Source organism: Uranotaenia lowii, chromosome 2 (genome assembly GCF_029784155.1).
Source record: "Uranotaenia lowii strain MFRU-FL chromosome 2, ASM2978415v1, whole genome shotgun sequence".
Lineage (NCBI taxonomy): Eukaryota > Metazoa > Arthropoda > Insecta > Diptera > Culicidae > Uranotaenia > Uranotaenia lowii.
This window is the reverse complement of record NC_073692.1, coordinates 9,448,482-9,467,714: the sequence shown is the minus strand read 5'-3', so window position 1 is coordinate 9,467,714 and position 19,233 is coordinate 9,448,482.

Genomic DNA, 19,233 nt, shown 5'->3' with positions numbered 1-19,233 from the left:
ACAAAAATGACAAAAATGACAAAAATGACAAAAATGACAAAAATGACAAAAATGACAAAAATGACAAAAATGACAAAAATGACAAAAATGACAAAAATGACAAAAATGACAAAAATGACAAAAATGACAAAAATGACAAAAATGACAAAAATGACAAAAATGACAAAAATGACAAAAATGACAAAAATGACAAAAATGACAAAAATGACAAAAATGACAAAAATGACAAAAATGACAAAAATGACAAAAATGACAAAAATGACAAAAATGACAAAAATGACAAAAATGACAAAAATGACAAAAATGACAAAAATGACAAAAATGACAAAAATGACAAAAATGACAAAAATGACAAAAATGACAAAAATGACAAAAATGACAAAAATGACAAAAATGACAAAAATGACAAAAATGACAAAAATGACAAAAATGACAAAAATGACAAAAATGACAAAAATGACAAAAATGACAAAAATGACAAAAATGACAAAAATGACAAAAATGACAAAAATGACAAAAATGACAAAAATGACAAAAATGACAAAAATGACAAAAATGACAAAAATGACAAAAATGACAAAAATGACAAAAATGACAAAAATGACAAAAATGACAAAAATGACAAAAATGACAAAAATGACAAAAATGACAAAAATGACAAAAATGACAAAAATGACAAAAATGACAAAAATGACAAAAATGACAAAAATGACAAAAATGACAAAAATGACAAAAATGACAAAAATGACAAAAATGACAAAAATGACAAAAATGACAAAAATGACAAAAATGACAAAAATGACAAAAATGACAAAAATGACAAAAATGACAAAAATGACAAAAATGACAAAAATGACAAAAATGACAAAAATGACAAAAATGACAAAAATGACAAAAATGACAAAAATGACAAAAATGACAAAAATGACAAAAATGACAAAAATGACAAAAATGACAAAAATGACAAAAATGACAAAAATGACAAAAATGACAAAAATGACAAAAATGACAAAAATGACAAAAATGACAAAAATGACAAAAATGACAAAAATGACAAAAATGACAAAAATGACAAAAATGACAAAAATGACAAAAATGACAAAAATGACAAAAATGACAAAAATGACAAAAATGACAAAAATGACAAAAATGACAAAAATGACAAAAATGACAAAAATGACAAAAATGACAAAAATGACAAAAATGACAAAAATGACAAAAATGACAAAAATGACAAAAATGACAAAAATGACAAAAATGACAAAAATGACAAAAATGACAAAAATGACAAAAATGACAAAAATGACAAAAATGACAAAAATGACAAAAATGACAAAAATGACAAAAATGACAAAAATGACAAAAATGACAAAAATGACAAAAATGACAAAAATGACAAAAATGACAAAAATGACAAAAATGACAAAAATGACAAAAATGACAAAAATGACAAAAATGACAAAAATGACAAAAATGACAAAAATGACAAAAATGACAAAAATGACAAAAATGACAAAAATGACAAAAATGACAAAAATGACAAAAATGACAAAAATGACAAAAATGACAAAAATGACAAAAATGACAAAAATGACAAAAATGACAAAAATGACAAAAATGACAAAAATGACAAAAATGACAAAAATGACAAAAATGACAAAAATGACAAAAATGACAAAAATGACAAAAATGACAAAAATGACAAAAATGACAAAAATGACAAAAATGACAAAAATGACAAAAATGACAAAAATGACAAAAATGACAAAAATGACAAAAATGACAAAAATGACAAAAATGACAAAAATGACAAAAATGACAAAAATGACAAAAATGACAAAAATGACAAAAATGACAAAAATGACAAAAATGACAAAAATGACAAAAATGACAAAAATGACAAAAATGACAAAAATGACAAAAATGACAAAAATGACAAAAATGACAAAAATGACAAAAATGACAAAAATGACAAAAATGACAAAAATGACAAAAATGACAAAAATGACAAAAATGACAAAAATGACAAAAATGACAAAAATGACAAAAATGACAAAAATGACAAAAATGACAAAAATGACAAAAATGACAAAAATGACAAAAATGACAAAAATGACAAAAATGACAAAAATGACAAAAATGACAAAAATGACAAAAATGACAAAAATGACAAAAATGACAAAAATGACAAAAATGACAAAAATGACAAAAATGACAAAAATGACAAAAATGACAAAAATGACAAAAATGACAAAAATGACAAAAATGACAAAAATGACAAAAATGACAAAAATGACAAAAATGACAAAAATGACAAAAATGACAAAAATGACAAAAATGACAAAAATGACAAAAATGACAAAAATGACAAAAATGACAAAAATGACAAAAATGACAAAAATGACAAAAATGACAAAAATGACAAAAATGACAAAAATGACAAAAATGACAAAAATGACAAAAATGACAAAAATGACAAAAATGACAAAAATGACAAAAATGACAAAAATGACAAAAATGACAAAAATGACAAAAATGACAAAAATGACAAAAATGACAAAAATGACAAAAATGACAAAAATGACAAAAATGACAAAAATGACAAAAATGACAAAAATGACAAAAATGACAAAAATGACAAAAATGACAAAAATGACAAAAATGACAAAAATGACAAAAATGACAAAAATGACAAAAATGACAAAAATGACAAAAATGACAAAAATGACAAAAATGACAAAAATGACAAAAATGACAAAAATGACAAAAATGACAAAAATGACAAAAATGACAAAAATGACAAAAATGACAAAAATGACAAAAATGACAAAAATGACAAAAATGACAAAAATGACAAAAATGACAAAAATGACAAAAATGACAAAAATGACAAAAATGACAAAAATGACAAAAATGACAAAAATGACAAAAATGACAAAAATGACAAAAATGACAAAAATGACAAAAATGACAAAAATGACAAAATGACAAAAATGACAAAAATGACAAAAATGACAAAAATGACAAAAATGACAAAAATGACAAAAATGACAAAAATGACAAAAATGACAAAAATGACAAAAATGACAAAAATGACAAAAATGACAAAAATGACAAAAATGACAAAAATGACAAAAATGACAAAAATGACAAAAATGACAAAAATGACAAAAATGACAAAAATGACAAAAATGACAAAAATGACAAAAATGACAAAAATGACAAAAATGACAAAAATGACAAAAATGACAAAAATGACAAAAATGACAAAAATGACAAAAATGACAAAAATGACAAAAATGACAAAAATGACAAAAATGACAAAAATGACAAAAATGACAAAAATGACAAAAATGACAAAAATGACAAAAATGACAAAAATGACAAAAATGACAAAAATGACAAAAATGACAAAAATGACAAAAATGACAAAAATGACAAAAATGACAAAAATGACAAAAATGACAAAAATGACAAAAATGACAAAAATGACAAAAATGACAAAAATGACAAAAATGACAAAAATGACAAAAATGACAAAAATGACAAAAATGACAAAAATGACAAAAATGACAAAAATGACAAAAATGACAAAAATGACAAAAATGACAAAAATGACAAAAATGACAAAAATGACAAAAATGACAAAAATGACAAAAATGACAAAAATGACAAAAATGACAAAAATGACAAAAATGACAAAAATGACAAAAATGACAAAAATGACAAAAATGACAAAAATGACAAAAATGACAAAAATGACAAAAATGACAAAAATGACAAAAATGACAAAAATGACAAAAATGACAAAAATGACAAAAATGACAAAAATGACAAAAATGACAAAAATGACAAAAATGACAAAAATGACAAAAATGACAAAAATGACAAAAATGACAAAAATGACAAAAATGACAAAAATGACAAAAATGACAAAAATGACAAAAATGACAAAAATGACAAAAATGACAAAAATGACAAAAATGACAAAAATGACAAAAATGACAAAAATGACAAAAATGACAAAAATGACAAAAATGACAAAAATGACAAAAATGACAAAAATGACAAAAATGACAAAAATGACAAAAATGACAAAAATGACAAAAATGACAAAAATGACAAAAATGACAAAAATGACAAAAATGACAAAAATGACAAAAATGACAAAAATGACAAAAATGACAAAAATGACAAAAATGACAAAAATGACAAAAATGACAAAAATGACAAAAATGACAAAAATGACAAAAATGACAAAAATGACAAAAATGACAAAAATGACAAAAATGACAAAAATGACAAAAATGACAAAAATGACAAAAATGACAAAAATGACAAAAATGACAAAAATGACAAAAATGACAAAAATGACAAAAATGACAAAAATGACAAAAATGACAAAAATGACAAAAATGACAAAAATGACAAAAATGACAAAAATGACAAAAATGACAAAAATGACAAAAATGACAAAAATGACAAAAATGACAAAAATGACAAAAATGACAAAAATGACAAAAATGACAAAAATGACAAAAATGACAAAAATGACAAAAATGACAGAATTGACAAAAATGACAAAAATGACAAAAATGACAAAAATGACAAAAATGACAAAAATGACAAAAATGACAAAAATGACAAAAATGACAAAAATGACAAAAATGACAAAAATGACAAAAATGACAAAAATGACAAAAATGACAAAAATGACAAAAATGACAAAAATGACAAAAATGACAAAAATGACAAAAATGACAAAAATGACAAAAATGACACAAATGACAAAAATGACAAAAATGACAAAAATGACGAAAATGACAAAAATGACAAAAATGACACAAATGACAAAAATGACAAAAATGACAAAAATGACAAAAATGACAAAAATGACAAAAATGACAAAAATGACAAAAATGACAAAAATGACAAAAATGACAAAAATGACAAAAATGACAAAATTGACAAAAATGACAAAAATGACAAAAATGACAAAAATGACAAAAATGACAAAAATGACAAAAATGACAAAAATGACAAAAATGACAAAAATGACAAAAATGACAAAAATGACAAAAATGACAAAAATGACAAAAATGACAAAAATGACAAAAATGACAAAAATGACAAAAATGACAAAAATGACAAAAATGACAAAAATGACAAAAATGACAAAAATGACAAAAATGACAAAAATGACAAAAATGACAAAAATGACAAAAATGACAAAAATGACAAAAATGACAAAAATGACAAAAATGACAAAAATGACAAAAATGACAAAAATGACAAAAATGACAAAAATGACAAAAATGACAAAAATGACAAAAATGACAAAAATGACAAAAATGACAAAAATGACAAAAATGACAAAAATGACAAAAATGACAAAAATGACAAAAATGACAAAAATGACAAAAATGACAAAAATGACAAAAATGACAAAAATGACAAAAATGACAAAAATGACAAAAATGACAAAAATGACAAAAATGACAAAAATGACAAAAATGACAAAAATGACAAAAATGACAAAAATGACAAAAATGACAAAAATGACAAAAATGACAAAAATGACAAAAATGACAAAAATGACAAAAATGACAAAAATGACAAAAATGACAAAAATGACAAAAATGACAAAAATGACAAAAATGACAAAAATGACAAAAATGACAAAAATGACAAAAATGACAAAAATGACAAAAATGACAAAAATGACAAAAATGACAAAAATGACAAAAATGACAAAAATGACAAAAATGACAAAAATGACAAAAATGACAAAAATGACAAAAATGACAAAAATGACAAAAATGACAAAAATGACAAAAATGACAAAAATGACAAAAATGACAAAAAAGACAAAAATGACAAAAATGACAAAAATGACAAAAATGACAAAAATGACAAAAATGACAAAAATGACAAAACTGACAAAAATGACAAAAATGACAAAAATGACAAAAATGACAAAAATGACAAAAATGACAAAAATGACAAAAATGACAAAAATGACAAAAATGACGACAAAAATGACAAAAATGACAAAAGTGACAAAAATGACAAAAATGACAAAAATGACAAAAATGACAAAAATGACAAAAATGACAAAAATGACAAAAATGACAAACATGATACAAAATTGATTAAAATTTGGAAAAAAATAACAGTATATTTCCATAAAGTTGACATATAATGCGAACAAAATTGACTTTAAACTGATGTGATAATGGACAAAAAATGACTGAAAATTAAATAAAACTAACACAAAAGGAACAAAAAAAATTACTCATAATTTTCTCAAAATTGACAGAAAACTGTACCAAAGATGTTACAAAATTTACTCAAAATTGACTCAAAATTGATTCAATATCGACTTAAAATTGACACAATCTGTTCTAAACTTTTAGAAAGATTATTCACAAATTTTTGTGTGCTTTTCAAGCCGGTTTTAAATTTTGAGTCCATTTTGTTTCAATTTAATGCCAGAACTGTGTCAACTCTGTGTCAATTTAGATTCAATGTCAATTTTTTGTCAATTTTTTGTCAATTTTGAATCAACTTTGAATTAATTTTGAGTCAGTTTTGTGTCAATTTTCTATCAATTTGGTATCAAATTTGAATCAATTTTTAATCGATATTTAAAAAAATTCTAAGTCAATTTCGAGTCAAATTTTGTATCAATTTTGAATGTAATTTTTTTTTATCAATTATGAGTCAACTTTGAATTAATTTTGAGTCAATTTTGTGTTAATTCTGAGTCAGTGTTGTGTCAATTTTGTATCAATTTTGTAGCAATTTGGAATGCCAATTTTGTGTCAACTTTGAATCAACTTTGAATTAATTTTGAGTCGGTTTTGTGTCAATTTTGAATAAATTTTGAATCGATATTTTGTCAATTTTGTGTAAATTCTGAGTCAATTTTGTTTCAGTTATGTATAAATTTTGTATCAATTTTGAATGTCAATTTTTTGTCAATTTTAAATACATTTTGAATCAATTTTGAATCAATTTTGAGTCAATTTTGATTCAATTTTGTGTCAATTTTGGATCTATTTTGTGTCAATTTTGCATCAGTTTTCAATTCTTAGACAATTTTGTGCAATTTGTGAGTAATTTTTTTTTGATAATTTCGTTGCAGTATTATCTGATTTTGATGCATTTTTGTCAATTATTGCATCAATTAAAGTCAATTTTGTCAATTGTACTTCAATTTTATTAAAATTTTCTGAAATTTTTTGTCAAATAAATTTTGAATAATTTTCGTCATTATTGAGTTAATTTGTGCAAATCGTGTGTAGATTTGTGACAATTCCTGTCAATTTTGTACAATTTTTTGTTAGCAATTTGGCTTCATTTTGACATTTTTGTCACGAAGTTGATAGAAATGGCCACTAATTTGATTCAAATTTCACTCCACATTGAATCGAAATTGACACAAAGTTGGCACAACATCTAAATGAAATTAACTCAAAATTGACACAATTGAAAACCGGCTTAAAGAGCACACAAAAATTATTGAAAGATGTTTTTTAAACTTGGCAACACTTGTCAACGTTGAAACCCTCCTCTAGAATATGAATGAACTGCAATAATTGCATCAGGACTGCATCGTAACTCAACGACTCGCCATCATTCGAGCAGATCTTCGATTCTACCTCCCCGGTTGTTCCATTATTGCATCCCGATTCGAACAATACATCTCCAAAGTTATGGCTTTTGTCGACGATTACAATCAAATTAAATCTGCTAATACGTACGGTGGCTTTTTGTTCAAGCCTTCGAAAGAACGATATTTGCTAGGAGGATCGTCGATGCTTTCTTTCCCGTTTTCCGTTTCTATTGGATGCGGTTTTCCCTGCTTTCAGTCGATAGAGAGATATTTTTATGACCAGACAGACGTCTCATATCGGCTTAGGCAGATTTTCGAAATTAATCGATAACAATTGCATGTTGTAAGGGGCTGGTTTTTGCAACCATGTATGTAGAAATTCGATTATGAAAGGCCGCTCGCAATCTCTCCGTAGATGCACATGACCTTCTTTAGTTGAAATCTCCCATTCAACGGGTACTCACTCATCATCCCGACTCAAATCCCGACACAGGCTTCCTCCGACAGATGTGCTACATGGCCCATAAAAAAATAACTGGAACCGTTTATTTGAAACCGACGAAACCGCAATTTAATATTTGTTCGCGCTGCTACATTTGATATGTACATATCAACCAGCTCACCCCCATTCAGACATCAACAGCCAGAAAAAGCAGAAAAAGGTAGGTATGCTTTCATCATTTATGCGCCTTGTGTGCTTTTGTATGTTACTCCTTCACTTTTTCGTGGCAGAGATCCCGGAGAAATCGTAAGTCGTCATCAGCATCATCCTTTCGTCGGGCGGGTTTTCGTTGTAGTCGTCAAAGTTCATTTATATTTAAATTCGTAAATCCCCTCGGTTTCCGAGGATCTAGGAAAAGTAACTTCATTTCCAAGATATGCATTTTTAAAGAGCCCGAGCATACAAGTTGGGATACCTACTCACTTATGCGTTCGGAACTGGAGCGACAAATGAATGTTACGAACTTTTGACATGTTTTTGGGACTCATTATCGGATGTCTGAAAAAACATAAACTAAGAATTTAAATTATGTTAAACGTTACAGTGTTTCTTTTAAAGATTTTTATTTTTTTTGTTGAGATTCAATTCTCACAACTGAGTTAAGAGTGCTACAAAATATCTACATAACGTTATAGAAAATCTCAATAAAACTTGATGTTTTCTTGAACAAACAGTTGGCTTTACCTTAAGCGTCATCTCACAAGGTTTTGATGGCTAGCATCTTACAACCACTCCACAGAAAGAGTACTATTTATGTATGCTATAACCAAGATTCGATCTGATGATCATTGGCTTAGAAGATTTGAACACTATCCACTACGCCACGGTAGGTTTTTTGACATTATCTTATGCTGATAATTTCCGCAATTTTAATGTTTTCATTTTCTTTAAATTCCCATTTAAAAAGTCATTAAACTTTATATAATTTATGGACGCTGAAATAAAATCATGAGGTGGAAATTGGTCAACGCCTTCTTCATCAGTATGTTTTCCTATAGAACTATTCCGATTGATAATGTTTCACATACATATTCATTTACCTTCACAGCTGTGGCTATACCATTTATTTTTAAAACCTTTGTAAGCAATTAGAGTTTAACAAGCTTTTCTTTATGGAGTTTACAAGCTTTTCTTTATGAAGTTTAGAAGATAGCATAAGGAATGAAATTGGAACGTCACATGTCTCATAAAATGTAATTGCAAAAAAAATGAGTTCAAATAGATGCAATTTTATTCCATTCCTTTCAATCCTGTAGAAATGTTTACTGAAAACTAGTGCTAAAGTGTTAATCGTCCATCAACTGGCTGCACCGAAGTCTATTGGATGGAATGCTACTTATGCAACTCTTCGGAACAAGTCCGATGATAGCTCTAGTACTTCGTACTATAGAAATTGCAATCAGCTATCTTGGTTTAAGCTGCCAACTTCTAAATGTTCTCGTTTACCTGTTGCTGCAATGGACTTCAGTGTACTTTTTACTTTTTTTTCCACCGACTCAATAGATTTTTGTGCAAGTATACTATAATAACATTTTAATTTCAGTGTTTAGGATAAGTTTTAAAGCCTCTTATTTACCTTCCGAATTCAGTTTAATCACTATACTCTCTATGTAAAAATATCAAGTGTTGACCTATAGCTGCAAAGCATGGATCACGATGAATCTGGACGCCTTAAAACGGGTCTATCTTGGAGCTATGTAAACGAAATAAAAATGTTTTGTCTTTAAAATGTACGGTTTTCATTGCCCTTTAAAGAAAAAATAATAAAAAAAATTATTCCGATGTTGTTTTGATGAAATTTCGAAATTTTTGTCCAGTACCACTCATCATAGTTTGGACACCCTATTCGCTGACCTCAGCGGCCATTTTGTTCCACAATCTCTTCATCTCTGTTGCATCCCAAGTCGTCCTACCATTCTTCTTCATCTTCTGCTTGACAATTGCCCAAAATTTTTCGATAGGGCGGAATTGAGGGCAGTAGGGTGGGTTGATGTCTTTTTCGACAAAATCCACCCGTTGGCCCGATACCACTTTAGAACCTCTTTGCTGTAGTGGCAGCTTGCCAAATCTGGCGAAAACTTAACTGGTCCTTTGTGAGATCTAATTTACGAAAAAAAAACGTTTTTTAAGGCACTCCTCTGTACATTTTGAAGTCCATGATCTTGTTTTTCACAAAACCCGGGGTTTTTCGTCCGCAGCTGCAAATACTTTGCCAGATCAAACACTTTCTTGCCAACTTATCGGAAAAAACGAATTTGAACTTGGCGGGGACAGTGGCTTTGTAAAATTTTTGGCCAGGAAGCCGCCCAAAATCAGAGATCACGATTTTTTAATCAAACCACGTCAGGTTTTTGACGTGGATGTCCAAATTAAATTTTCGCCTCGCGGCTTCCATTACGTGTAGCTCTATTGGAACAAAACGAATCGTAACGAAATTTTCAACACTGATAGAGGAAACAATTTCGAACAAAGTACTGTCAAAACATTTCAGATCCGACAACTAGGAGCGCTATGGTATAATAAACAGTGCATCCTGATTTTGGATGATCCATACTTTAATAGTACTGGAACGCTTAAACTTCCACCATATTTTTACAGGGAAATTATTATCTCCTTATCATCTTTACAGAAATATATAAATATTATCCAACTTGGTTTTTAAGTGACGAAAATATTATAATTTTTGAGAAACGGAAAATAAACTTTTATAATCTATAATGTACGCACTGCAAAATAATGTACACATTGTTTCTCAATTTTGCGTTTTTATTTGTTGATTTGGGGCGAATAGAGCACCACTGATCGGGACACGATGAGCATTCTCTGTCGGAGAATTTAGCAGCGAATAAAACTCGATGAAGTGAACTGAATTATAGGGCTTCAGCTTGATTAATTCACATCTGACGATTTAGCCTATTGGTGTCGGAGAGGTTATCAGAAGACTCGAGTTCGATTCCTGGTTCAGGTGATTTTTTTTCTTTTACCATTCGGTTGATCGATTATTTTGATTGTTACATTATCCGACTAGTATACTCTAAGGGTAAGGGTTTCAACCACTCTCCCCCACCCGCATGGAGATTTGTTCCAGCTAACCTTAGTTTCGGGAAATTACTTGATCTTAAAAGGTGTTTAAAAATAAGAGTTGACAAGCAAGTTAGTAATTTGGCTCGCCTTCGACGGTTTAGTCTTAAATCACCTTAGGCTAAAGACATTTTACTATAAGACACTAAATGACGTTCACAAATTGAAACAAATTTTTATGTGTAAATTTAGATTTGCAATTAAACTCTAAGCTTGAAATACAAAAACCCTACCTCGTCATTAGATTAGGTTTTTATGAAGAAGTGTAACTAAACAATTTTAGAGTTTGAAACCAACCTTTCCAACTTCAAAATTAATTTATTGATTACTATTTAATTACTAATTTATAAATCAACAAGTTGGAAGCCATGATCAGATGTTTACCACTCACAATGATCATCAGAACTAGAAAAACTTAATATCCTCTACTTTGTTACTAAAAATATTAATTTTTCTGAAAATCGTGCTGATAGGCAATGTTCTTCAAGACACCAAACCATTTTATTATGTGTGTCTTGCTCTTCTAAATGCTCAATATCACATTCAAAAATGTTTTGATAAATTACACCAGGCCACAACGTTTACATTCTTCCGAGGTTCAAATAATTTAAGAGCTTATTTTGATTAATTTGAGTACCATGAATAAAAATATGCAATTTTTCAATCTGCTTTTGTTTTTTTAAATAACTTTTGAAAATATTCTAAATTCTATAAATGTGGGCTTTTTTTTACAAGTTTTAATAGCAAAAGCATAACATTTTCAAATAAAGGTTTAAATTAATTCTCAACTTGCAACAAGGCTTCAAGTAACTATGACTTCTGCGATAAAAGTTATTGAGGTTTACGATTTTCAAAGAAGTTGTAAAATAAATTGAATTTAAGATATTTTTACAGCAAACATACAATCGTTTTAATAATTTTTCAACAAATGTTGTTAAATAAGTTATTTTTTAGTTTTAAACTTTATTCAGTAGTGCTTGTAATGTATTACAATTTTTTTTAAACTGTTGAATTAAACTTTTTTAGATAATGCATAATCATTTATCAAGCATTACTCATTAATTGAATGAAATAGTTAAAATAAATAATTTCACAATCATTTTTTTATTCATTGTAGATTTGTTATTTCATCATTGATAACATTGATTTCACTTAAAGCTGATACATCTTAAAATTTATTTGCTCCATATCACCAAAACAAAATTAGAAAAAAAGATTCATGTTCATGATGCTTAAATCTACCAAATCAAGCATACTATCATTGGCACCAAAATGCTGTTCCCTCGAGTTATCAAATCAATTAAAAAAATAAAATTTTGAATTGGTTATACGAGATTATTGAAAAAAAAATCTCCCAAAAATGTAAAAAAAAGACATAAAATTTAGTTTTAATTATCAAATTAATGATCCGAATTTTAAAGTCAAACTTAATGAATTTTATGAAATATTTTAAATAAGTTTTTAACTCGATTTTTTGTGTTTTGGAAACATAATCTTCTTGGAAGTCTGGAACTAAATTTGAAATTAGAAAATCATAGTTTCCACCTTCTGTCCTTTGCAGGACTCAATGTTTCATTTGAAAGCGACAAAATATTTGGTGTTTGAAATTTTAAACTTTAAAACCTGCAATGCTTATGCTTATGATACATACACAGCCAGATGTAGTCAGCATCCCGGTGAGTAGCAAACGTACATTTACTACTTATCTTAACTCGGCCGGGTCCACTGTGCAGTATTGGACGCAGAGACAACTGGGACATAGGGAAGAAGAAACGTGGACAACAATACCACACGTTGATTATTAAATGTTTGATACTGTGTTTTTTTATGTTGGCCCTTGAGAGTTCGTCCTTCAGTCGGTGGAAAGTGGAAACAAGGTTTTTCTTCATAGAAATCCAAAAGCATGAATTGAATCAATTGAAAAATTGCAATTTTTTCAATTTTATTCAAATTACATGTTTCGGATTTCGGACCTTGGATATAGCGCTTTTGCTCGCTCTTGAAAATAAATATTGAAAGCACAGCGAAAAAAATTAGTACCACTATAAAATAATGAATCATAACGAATAAATTTGTATCATTCAATTACTTACTGCATATTGAATTTAAGCATAGAAAACATTGGTTAATATCGGAAAATCTGGAACATAAAATATTCATAAAACAAGCACATGAACAAAGTGTCGGGTTCCAAAATACAAAATAATTGAAAGAATCCCCTTACTTGTGCGACGAGTTTTTACGTAGTTCTTATGCGCATCTCACTTTTCTTCCAACCACTTGTTTTCAAATCATAATAGTAATTCGAACACCACTTTATAAATGAAACCCGATAATGTTTACGACATTGTACTTCTGTAGTTGGGGAAGTGGGTTGAAATAGAAAAAAAACTCTGCTGCACTCCCCGCAAATTACGGGGGATCACTATACGTCTCTTCATAAATTGATAAATGGTATTTAAGAATTTTCAAACTTAAAAGGCACCTGAAAATTCACAAGTAGAAACTCCCGGATTGCAACATCCGTTCAGAATAGATTAATGAGAAGGATAATGGAACGAAATCACCAATTGTAGAAGAAGCAAGAGTGTTTCCTTTTATAGCGAATCATTCAACCAGCTGTAGGTGGACGAAATCAACGGAGAATCGGATCGGGCACAAACAATAAAACATGCACCTATTGAACACTATGCATTATCCACTTATTCAAAAAAAAAAATCACAATTTTACACTAAGAAACTCCACTTAATTTTCAAAAATTTAATTTCACCGCGACGGAGCGAAAAAGAAAACACGTGCGATACCAACAAACCATCGCCTACTCTTCGAAACTTCAAACTTTAAAACCTGCGATTGAAAATTTATTTACGTTTCATTAATCTTCTTTATATTAGTTGATTGGTGTGGGTATTTTTCACCAATTTTAAATCATCCAAGTTTATTTTCAACTTCATCTGAAATTTCTTTTAGAATTCTGATTTTTTTAAAATATGATGTTATATTTTATGTACTCTATTTCCGTGCATCAACTCTTATGTCCAAAAATGTATTAAAAATTTTGATTCGCATTCTTTCTCTGGTGATTCGGAAATACTGATTCAAATTTGGAAACTAGACTGCTTAAAATTTACTTTCAAGAACGTTTCTAGTTCAGAATACGGAAAAACAGTTTTAAATAATTTATTAATGACTTATCGGAAACAGAATTGATTTGAAACTTTCATTCTGATTTGTTGTGAAAGTTTTGATTCATTTAATCAGGAAAAAAAATATAATTTTTAAAATGTGTGTGATAATTATTATTAAGAAAACTGTGTTAGAAAGGCAACGAAATGCTTCCTTGCTTCTATTGGAATGAAAAGTCAGGATGTTTACCACATTTTTTTTATTAAAGTCGTTTTAACATCTTTGTGTTATTTGCGACTTCTATCAACGATGCAGTTGTCGGACAATTATTGAAAAATTTTTCCAGTACAACTGTGATCGATGTTTACTTTTGGGCACGAACTCACGGACATCGGCTCAGGAAGCAACTGATTTGCCAACTAAGCTATATCACAAACCCGCTATTTTACCACAATCTCGAAAAAGAGGATGTTGCAATTCCTACCAACTATTATTTCATAAAACGGAGAGTTGTTGCGTAGCGCCTTCCAAAGTGTTACCGTCAACTGGGGCAACATGCAACGATTTTCAACTTCAATGGCTTCTAAAATCTTAATGCTTACAGATAATCATACCTCTTGTACATCAAAAATTTTAAGGTTGATGGGACACCAAACTGACGTTGTCAGAAAAAAATATTGGTTTTACCAGTTATTTTTAAATTTACAAAAACATACGATTTTCACCCTACTAAGAAAAAGGGGTAAGTTGCAACAAACTCTGTGATTAATGAAATATCAAATGAAAACGTTCAAAAATTTATAGTTTTTGATACATTTGTGATGTCATAACGCATATAGCACCAATTGCAGTAATATTTGGTTTGGTTCGAATTATATTTTACATTTTTTCTGTCCAAAATGTTTTTTAGAAAAATGTGTTAATCTGCTGCATACATTTAGGGGTAAAAAATACTACAAAATCTATATATATAAAAAGCAATTTCTGTGGGTTTGTTTGTTTGTTTGTTTGTTTGTTTGTTTGTTTGTTTGTTTGTTTGTTTGTTTGTTTGTTTGTTTGTTTGTTTGTTTGTCCTCTATAGACTCAGCCGTCTTAAGAGCTAGAGGTCTGAAATTTGGCATGGATGCTCATTAGGATCAGGAATGATGAAAAATGTTTTCAGAATTTCGGTTGACCCCTTCTGAAGGGGGTCGTCCATACAAGACAAATATTGTTTCCGCGATATTGACGTTGTTTTTCGTCGGATCGTGATGAAAATTTGCACATGAGGGTTTCAAAAGATAAGAAATCGATTTGAGGTATTGAATTTGGGGTCAGGGGTCGGCAAAAGGGGTCGTCCATATAAACTTTTCAATATTTTTGCGATATTGACGTTATTATTCATCGGATTGAGAAGAAAAATTGCACTCGGATGTTTTAGGGACGGACAATCGATTGTCGGTATGAAATTTCATGTAAGGGGTCATCCAAAGGGGTCGTCCGTATTCACTGTTTGCTATTTTTGCGATATTGACGTTATTATACATCGAATTCAGATGAAAATTGGTACACGAAAGTCTCGAATGACAAACAATCGATTTCAGGTATCGAATTTAGCGTAAGGGGTCGGCAAAAGGGGTCGTCCATATGAACTTTTCAATAGTTTTGTGATATTGACGTTATTATTCATCGGATTGAGAAGAAAATTTTTGCTCGGATATTTTTAGGAATATGCAATTGATAGCCGGTATCAAATTTTGTGTAAGGGGCCAGTCAAGGGGGTCGCCCATATTGACTGTTCGCTATTTTTATGATATTGACGTTATTATGCATCGGATTGAGGTGAAAATTTTTACATAATTAAGGACGAACAATTAACTTTTTACTGTTTTTTGCGATACTGATGTTATTATGCAATGGATTGTTTTGAAAATTTGCACACGGAAGTTTTGAGGGAAGCGCAATAGATTTCAGAAATCAAATTTCATAAAAGAGGCCACCGATCTGCAATGATCGAGTCAAAAGTTATACACGGGGGTTTGGACGGTCAATTGATTTCTGATTTCAATATTTATATCAAAATACAAAAAAGGGGGTCTTCCATTTTAACTGTTGAGTTTGCTTCAGCAACAATTAAGTGATTTTGAATTGCATCAAGACGAAAATTCATATAGTTACGGGGTTTTTTTGGCACGGTCAATTGATTCCTGATTTCAAATTTAGTAGCAAACGACAGAAGAAGTGATCTAACATATAACGTGTTCCACATTTTTGCAATGATTGCTCAACAATGCATTCGAAAATGCGTCTGGACATATTCTAAATTGAACGCGAAACAAAGTTCGTATGGGATCAGCTAGTATAATCTTAAATCATGTAAATAAATCTTAGGATGGATGAAATTTTAATGTTAACAAACACATAATGCAAAACCACGATATCCCAGCATATGGAAACGCGATTTATGAGATTTATTTCATATTTGCATTTTGTTGCATATTGCCCCAGTCAGCTAACTGAATTATGAAAATATTTATTTAAAAACATTTGGTGATTGTCCTAAAAATATTTCAACACCAACAGTGTTGTTATTGGATAATGAAAACAATATAAAGATTGTAGGTGATATCATTAAGCCAACCCGTCATACGAGGTAAAGTTTTTTACGGCATCGAAAAATGTAAAAATTTGTACATCTATTGCTCGATTTTTTAAATTTTTTATAAGAACCAAAAACTTTAAAAAACTCTTTCACGATGTTAAAAACTTTGTCATCATCAATTTGTTATCATTATAAAATAACTTTATTACAGTATTTTGAAATAAAAATTGAATGAGTGTTGTAGTATACAAATGTTGCATCTAACCCTGCTTTTGCATGATGCCCCGTTTGACGGTATGCGACTTTTCCTGCGAATGCGAATGTTATTCTTTTTAGCTAAATTTGAATGTTAAAGAAATGTTAAAGATTTAAAAAAAATGTCAAAGTTGTTAAAATTATCAAAATCTAAAAATGACCAAAATGTTCTGAGTAGTTGTTTTACAAAAATGTTAAAAAATATCGAAAGTTTTGAAATAAGGTACAGCGTACAGTTTGGGTACAATTTTTTTTTTCTTTTATCGAAGAAGATAAAAGTTTAGATCTTTTGATTTTGGATACGTTATTCACAATCAACATCCATGTATTTTAAATTTTCATGATTATTAAAAAAATCCGAATTTTATACATTTCGATTCATCGATGGCGCCTTTTGAAATTGTTGTCTGCATTGAAAATTTATTTTAAAACTGTCCAATCATCTCGACACACATTAGTCCCAGGATGGAAGATTCCTTTTCCCACACCAAAAAGTACCGTTCCATCCGCTTCGGGAAGGGAAAAACTTTCAAATCATTCAAGGTAACCCGACCCGGAACAGGATTCGAACCCTCGAAGCCAAATTCCATCCCTCAGCAATGACGCAAGCATATATTATTTTCTTCGCCAGCAACAACGGGTAGCAAATCTGACGCTAACAATACGAAATGAAATGATTATTCATTTAAATGCCACCGAAAGTATGTGAAAACTCATAATTTTGGAGATGGTCTCGTGCGATTGCCATTTTTTATGGGCTTCGATGGCAATTTTCAACTTTTTAGCCACAAAATGTGGAAAACTTTGCCGAAAAACTTTACATGCATCCGACGAGAGGGGTTGAGGCTGAGATTCATTCTACTTTTTCATCATCGCAGCATCCGAGCACTTTGACCCTGCCGATAAAAGAAAAAAAAACCATATGTTGCAGGATAAAATTCAATAATTCCTTCCATTCCGCTATCTTTTCTCGGATTTTCTCCTGGGATAAATCCGGTATGGAATAGCCGAAAATAAAAAGAAAAAGAGTCCGGTTGGTTGATTTCGTCGATTATCATCGGTAATAACATTCAAAAACATCATCGTTTGTTCTTTCTTTCCGCTCTTATCCACTTTTTGTCATATAGCAGCGAGTCTGCAGACGCCCTTTTAGAGTTCACAGAAAGAAAAAAAAAAACCATACACAGCAGCAACAAAAGCAGGAATTTTTACGAATCATAACTTTTCTCCCCCGCTGCCGAAAAGCTACCGAATCATGAGGGAAAAAATGAAATAGTATTATGATTTTTTTTCTCCCGTTGATATCTTCCACTTCGATCTGAGTTGGAGTTTGGTTCCGTTATGATGTTATGCTTGGAGTTGTTGTTGTTTTTGGTGTTCCACGAAATATACGCGTGTGCCGAGGCAAATAAATGCGTTCGGTGGCCCCCTCGATTTTCCCCGTAATTCGGCTCATCGTGCGGGAAATAGGACCAGTGGGAAAAGCAAACTCCAGTCACACTTCTAGCTTCCGGTTTATTACCCATGGATCTTTTTTTTTGTGTGTTATTTCCACCCGATTTTTGCTTTATCAATCCCAACAGATTGAGTTGAGGGGACCGTCCGGGGAATATCGATATTTAAAAGCATCATTGGTTATTTATTTTTATTGTTTCTACAGCGGGGTTTGGAATTGTACACGGATAATTGAATTAAAAGTGGTTTTTGGACCAGCTGGACTGAAGCTATTTGTAACCGAGCAGAAGGCATTTGATATCGTTTCTGAATTGGAATCAGAAAGTCAGGAATCAGTCCCGACGAAAATGTTACAAAATGAGTTACAGGATTTATAATTGTTGGAGATCAAGCAATCCATGAATTCATGATAGAGATCAAAGCAACCCAACATGAGTAGCAACCCATAGGTCGCATATCAATTATCCAGGCTCGGATGTACAACTATTTTTTGCTTTATTTGCATTTCTAACAAGTCCTTCGCATGAGCCTGAAGACAATTTTCATCAAAATTTAAAAAAATCGCCGTATGGTAGACCGCTTTAGCAGGCAACAGCAGTTTATCAAATATTCGT